The following is a 6000-nucleotide window of genomic DNA, read 5'->3' on the forward strand; positions in this document are numbered from 1 at the left end:
CCCTTTAAACACAGCTACAGATGCGCTCCATTTAAGACAACGGGGCAAACTGAAGCTTTTACAAGTCATTACATCACATAATGGAATCTTGAAGACTGTTCAAAGAGACGGAGAGAAGGTAAACTTTTGACCTAACGGGAAATTGGATATGGTAAATGCAGAAATATCTGGGGGTTTTTTCAAGCTATTACTTTAATATATAGTGGTTTGTGATGTTACACAGTCTTTGCTTTAAGAATTCATAGGAGAACGCCCATTAATTAGGCTTCCTTAAAGAGGTGTTTACATTTAATTTAACTTTTAGTATGCTTTAGAATTGTCCATTCTAAGCAACTTTTCAAGTGGTCTTCATTATATATTTTTTTTCTTAGTTTTTTCATTATTTGCTTTCTTATTCTGGCTCTTTCAAGCTTTCAAATGGGGGTCACTGATCCCATTTAAAAAGTAAATGTTCTGTAAGGCTACACATGTATTATTGTTGCTACTTTTTATTACTCATCTTTCTATTCAGGCCCTCTCTTATTCATAATCCAGTATTTTTTTTTTTTTTAAACGTATGGTTGCTATCATAATTTGGACCCTAGCAACCAGATTGGCCAAATTGAAAACTGGAAAGCTTCTAAATAAAAAGCTAAATAACTAAAAAACCTCAAATTAAAACCAATTGCAAATTGTTCCAGAATTTCACTCGCTATCTCATTCTAAAAGTCATTTTTAAAGTGAACAACCCCTTTAAAACTCAGGTTTCGGCACTGTATTCCGTTTTAGTGTCAGTATAGCATGCTACCATCTATATGCCTAAATTAGCCCCTAAAAAAAGCAAGCTTTTAATTCTAAATGATTTAAGATAGATATGTGGGCATCATGAGATGTGATTGACACTAACGTGACTTCTTCAATGCCCATTGAACAATGGATCAGATGTATCCGCTCAAAGTTTGACTGTGATTTACAAAGTAGGGCATCTTCCCCTGTATCAGTTAACTGCCTGCACCCTCTCCCCTGCACATTTTATCAGTTCTCCTCTTTCAAGGTGAATGATACTTGATAAAGGGTGTTGAACCCGAAACATGTTGTGTTTACCACTGCCCGGAATCAAAAGTTGTTTGCAGTAACACTGCTGGAGTTCCTTTTCCTTCCTCTATACTTGGATGTAATATGTACACGGTACTACATAAGGGCCTCAGGGAAGTAAAAGTATGAACATTAGTGGAGACAGCTGGAGTAGGGCATTTGTCTGATTTGGGATTGGAATAGAACAGACAGGTTAATAGTAGAAGGAGGAGGTCTTGCACTTAATGGTGGACAATATTTAGGATTGGTCAGTTTGTAAAAAAGGCAGACCGCAAATGCATGGCAATATAAAATACAGGTAAGGGACCTGTTATCCAGAATTCTTGGTACCTGGGGTTTTCCAGATAAGGCATCTTTCCATATTTGAAATCTCCATACCTTAAGTCTTACTACAAATAATTAAAACCTTCAGTAAACCCGATAGGCTGGTTTTGCTTCCAATAAGGATTAATTATAATTTAGTTGGGATGAAGTACAAGGTACTGCTTTATTATTACAGAGAAAAGGGACATTTTTAAAGATTTAGATTATTTGGATAAAATGGGAGATAGCCTTCCTGTTATTTGGAGCTTTCTGGATAACAGGTTTCCTGTTAAAGGATCCCATATCTCTTATTTTGTTAGAATAGTAATTCTTAGTGGCCTATCTGGACAAACCACCCTTATACCACACTACACATTGGTGGTTCCTACTAGTGATCAATGCCAAGTATGTGACAAATTAGCAAAGCCCACAATTTTGCAGTATTTCATTATAATGGAGTGAATATGAGCTTTTGCTCTGCCGTGTTGTCAGGATTATGGGGAGGCTGTCCAGGCTGGATACAGATAGAGCAGCCATCATACATCTAGTTATTTGTCTGCGCTCCCCCCATGTACACAAATACATAGTACCAAAATGTTTGACCAAACCCCTTGTTATATGCAGCACCAAAAGATCAACTACAAGATAAGTAGGTTTTGCTATTCCAATTATTAAAAGTGTGGGGGGGGGTAACTATAGAGGAAATAGACCCAACTGCTGGGGGACCCAATGGAACCCTGACAAGCAACTACAATATATGGAAAATGTCTCATTCCCATTCCCATTTGCGACTTTAATTACACACCCCCCCCAAAGTGGTATATTTTTAACACTTTCCAAAAGTTTGCCCTAGGAGATGATCACTGTTTTGTTTTGACTTTTTATTGTGAGGATCTCTCTTCTAACTGTGGCAAATGGTCTCCTCACTGTTTCTGAACTTTTCCACATTTGAGTAAATCCTCCCTTGACTTCTCTCACGTCAGCATTTCTTCTAGAACGTTTCAGAAACGTGTCTTTTGTTGCTTGAACTGTCTAACCATCTTCTCTGTGTGGCAGGCAGTTTGGAAATTAGAACAAATAGAAGTAACCTCTGCCTGCTGGCTTCACCTTCATTATACTGCAAGCCCTATGGACAGGTTACATAGGCAATATCATCCACTGAAACATCGGGGAGGTCACACTCCAAATCAGACTTTAAAAAACTACACTCTCTTTGTAAACAGTGTGTTTGCGTTTAGCAAGCAGGGCCGGAACTAGGGGTAGGCAGAAGAGGTGCATGCCGCTGGCACAATAGTGGGGGGTGCTAGACACGTACCTATTCCATCAGCCTACCCCTAGTCTGAGCCCTTGTACCCCCACCGCTTATCCGTCTCATAACCTACCCCATGTCATAAGTGCATTTCTGGATTTCGCCTGGCCCTGTGGACAAGTGAATTGCTGCAATTAATCCGCCTGTATTAAGAAATATAAATGTATGGCCAGCAGAGAATTCTGATAATAAACCAGCAAAGGGCTGGCCAGGGAAGGTAGAAACTGTTCTGTTGCTAAACAGTTGCTGGGCATGTCTACATGTACAACAGACTAGTCTAAATTACTGCCAGTTTTTTCTTTCTGACCTTCGGTTGACCTTTAAAGCAAAATGAAACCCTAAAAATGAATATGTCTAAAATGCCATATTTTATATACTGAACTTATTGCAGCAGCCTAAAGTTTCAGTTTGTCAATAGCAGCAATGATCCAGGACTTCAAACTTGTCACAGGAGGTCACCATCTTGGAAAGTGTTTGTGACAATCACATGCTCAGTGGGTTCTGAGCAGCTGTTGAGAAGCTAAGCTTAGGGGTTATGGCAAATTATCAAGCAGAAAATGAGGTTGTCCTGTAATATAAGATGATGCTACAGGGCTGATTATTCAATTCTAATGCTAATTGCACTGGTTTCTGTGCTGCCATGTAGTAATTATCTCTATTAATTACTAATCAGCCTTATGTTTTGACATTTCTATTCTATGTGTACTGTATATTGTGAGTAGGTCCCTAATCTCAGTAAGTGACAGCAGCACAGAGCATGTGCAGTGAATCAGCAGAAAAGAAGATGGGGAGCTACTGGGGCATCTTCGGAGACACAGATCTTTACTGCTAAAGGGCTGTGGTTGCCTTGGGCTGGTACAGAGGCCCAAAACATAATGTACAACATTTCTAGCTACTTCTTTAGTTAGGCTTTAGTTCTCCTTTAACAGTTTAGCAAACAAAAGGCTTAAAAATTATGTTGTATATAGGGCTTACTGTTAAAACACCCCATAGGTAGGGCAGCACAAAGACACTGAAGGTCCATAACTCCAAACATACTCTTTGTTTGCCCCCCTCACTGAGGACTGATGCCCTGCAAATGCCTATTGGATCTGTGCTGGGTGAAACTTGTTTTGATAAGGTAGGTTACGCCTGTCATCTAAATAAACATTTTAACCCAAAAATTAAATCATAAAGCAGTTATTCAATGTTTTACCATTTATTAATCTGGATTGCAAGTTAGAACAAACAGGAGAAACCTCTGCCTGCCAGTTTCACTGTCATCAATTTAGAAACAAATATATGAAACCTATATGATGCAGAGTAGCTTATTAAGCAACTCTTATGGGCTGGTTTATATGCATCCACACATTGCAAAAAGAATGGCTAATCTCACTACTAATCAGCCCTGCTGCACTTGAATTTTATAGATATTTTGTAGTAGAGTTGATCTGTTAAATAGACATGTTTGCATAGAAGCCAAAACATGCACCCCAAAAACAAAGTGACTGCTCCATTCCTTCTCCTTGGGCTGAGTAGGTGCAAAAAGCTTCAAGACTGGAGGACTTCAAACCCCTGTAACTTTGTACCCCGTTACCCCCCCCCCCAAGCAAAATAACTGGATGTTCTGTGTATGTATATACATATACACACACACATGGCATAAATCAGAGACTTGAGGGGGGGCCACATGGGTCAAATCTGTTGCTTTTGAATCTGAGCTGAATGCTGAGGATCAATTGCAAACTCACTGAACAGAAATGTCCCATGTGGCCCCCCTTCAAGTCGCTGACTAGCTCAGAGTTATAGAGCTGAAAAGCAGGAAGTTGGATTCTGGCTGTTTTATTAGACATCTGTTCACTCCAGCCTTTATATATTACATTTTTGCCTAACTAACTATATTAGAAACATTTTTTATTTTGCACAGCCTATGTATTTATCCAGTTTTTCATTTCACACTGAACTATTTCTTTAAAGGGGTTGTAAATGAAAGAATAAATTAAAGAAAATTATATTCTAAGTAGCTTTCCTATATTGATGTTTTAACATTTTTATTGGTTAAAGTGCATGAATGTAATTCCTTATGAAAGTAGAATCTGTCCCTTGCACTGCTGGTTCTGACTATTGAATATAAGAAGGTAGTGGATTAACAGACCCTTAAAGAAGCATGTACGGCACTGTTGGATGTGGAATGCCGACATCTTCTACATTGTTCCAAGAGTCAGAACTGCAACCAGCTGCGCAGAAAGGGACAAAGAAACACTGCTTTCAATTACAGATAACCTGAAAACCAAGGAAAATGTTTAATGAACATGGTGGAAAGTTGCTTAGTATTACAATAGTTTTTGGTTTACTCCCCCCTTTAAAAGGGATACTACCATCAAAATGTAATAACGGCTTTTCTTAACCTGAAAACAATTATCTTTCTTTAAGGGACCAGGCAAATTAAAAAGGAGCCTCATCTCATTTCAAAGGGGAGGACTAATGGGGCAGAACATATGCACTTTGGCCTATTACCACTTCAGCAGCCTTCATATCACTCCAGCAAAACCTTGTGTATCAAGGGTAAGTCCAAGACCCCCATGCACATTGTTCTGTATTTATAACTACTCTATGGGCTGTCATTTTGAATTTGAAAAACTTACTGTGATCTTTTCATCACAGCTAAGAATAAAGAAGATTAAGGGAGGCTTAATCTCACCAAAAAAATGGGTCAATAGCTATAGATTCATATATAATTATAAAGGTCTCCAGTGTAGAGTCTTTTTTTAAAGGTCTCCGATGAAGTATGTTTATACGAAACGCGTCAGACCATAAGCTGATGTAATTCTTTTTAACGATGTACAAATAAAAAGTGATTTTACTGAAAAACGAAAGCGACCGATTTGTGGCCCTGGAAGTGCGCTCCCACACTTTTGCATTGTAGAGTCTTTTATTATTTTGAAATAAAAATGCCAGCCTCTTGGACCTGGAGCCCAATGCAACTATATAGAATGCACATCAGGGCTTTATTAGGACCTGGCACTTGCCTAGACACCAGGTTTCAGCCTGCCCCCTCCCCTTGGCAACTGGTATATGCCCAGACTATCTTCCAGATTGAAAGAGAGGGGGTACCCACCCCTCATCGTTGCCACAAATTCCCTTTACTTGTCTTTATAAACTTGAATCATTACTAATTTAGATAAGGAACTCTAATCACACCTCATTTGCTGCATTGCAGACATCGAGAATCCCATAACCGCAGGGTAGAATAATGTATATTCCCTTATGTACCACATCTTTTGAAAATAAATACATTTTTCTTTAATGTTAATCTTATTTAACATAACACATTG

This window comes from Xenopus laevis, chromosome 2L (assembly GCF_017654675.1).
Source record: "Xenopus laevis strain J_2021 chromosome 2L, Xenopus_laevis_v10.1, whole genome shotgun sequence".
NCBI lineage: Eukaryota > Metazoa > Chordata > Amphibia > Anura > Pipidae > Xenopus > Xenopus laevis.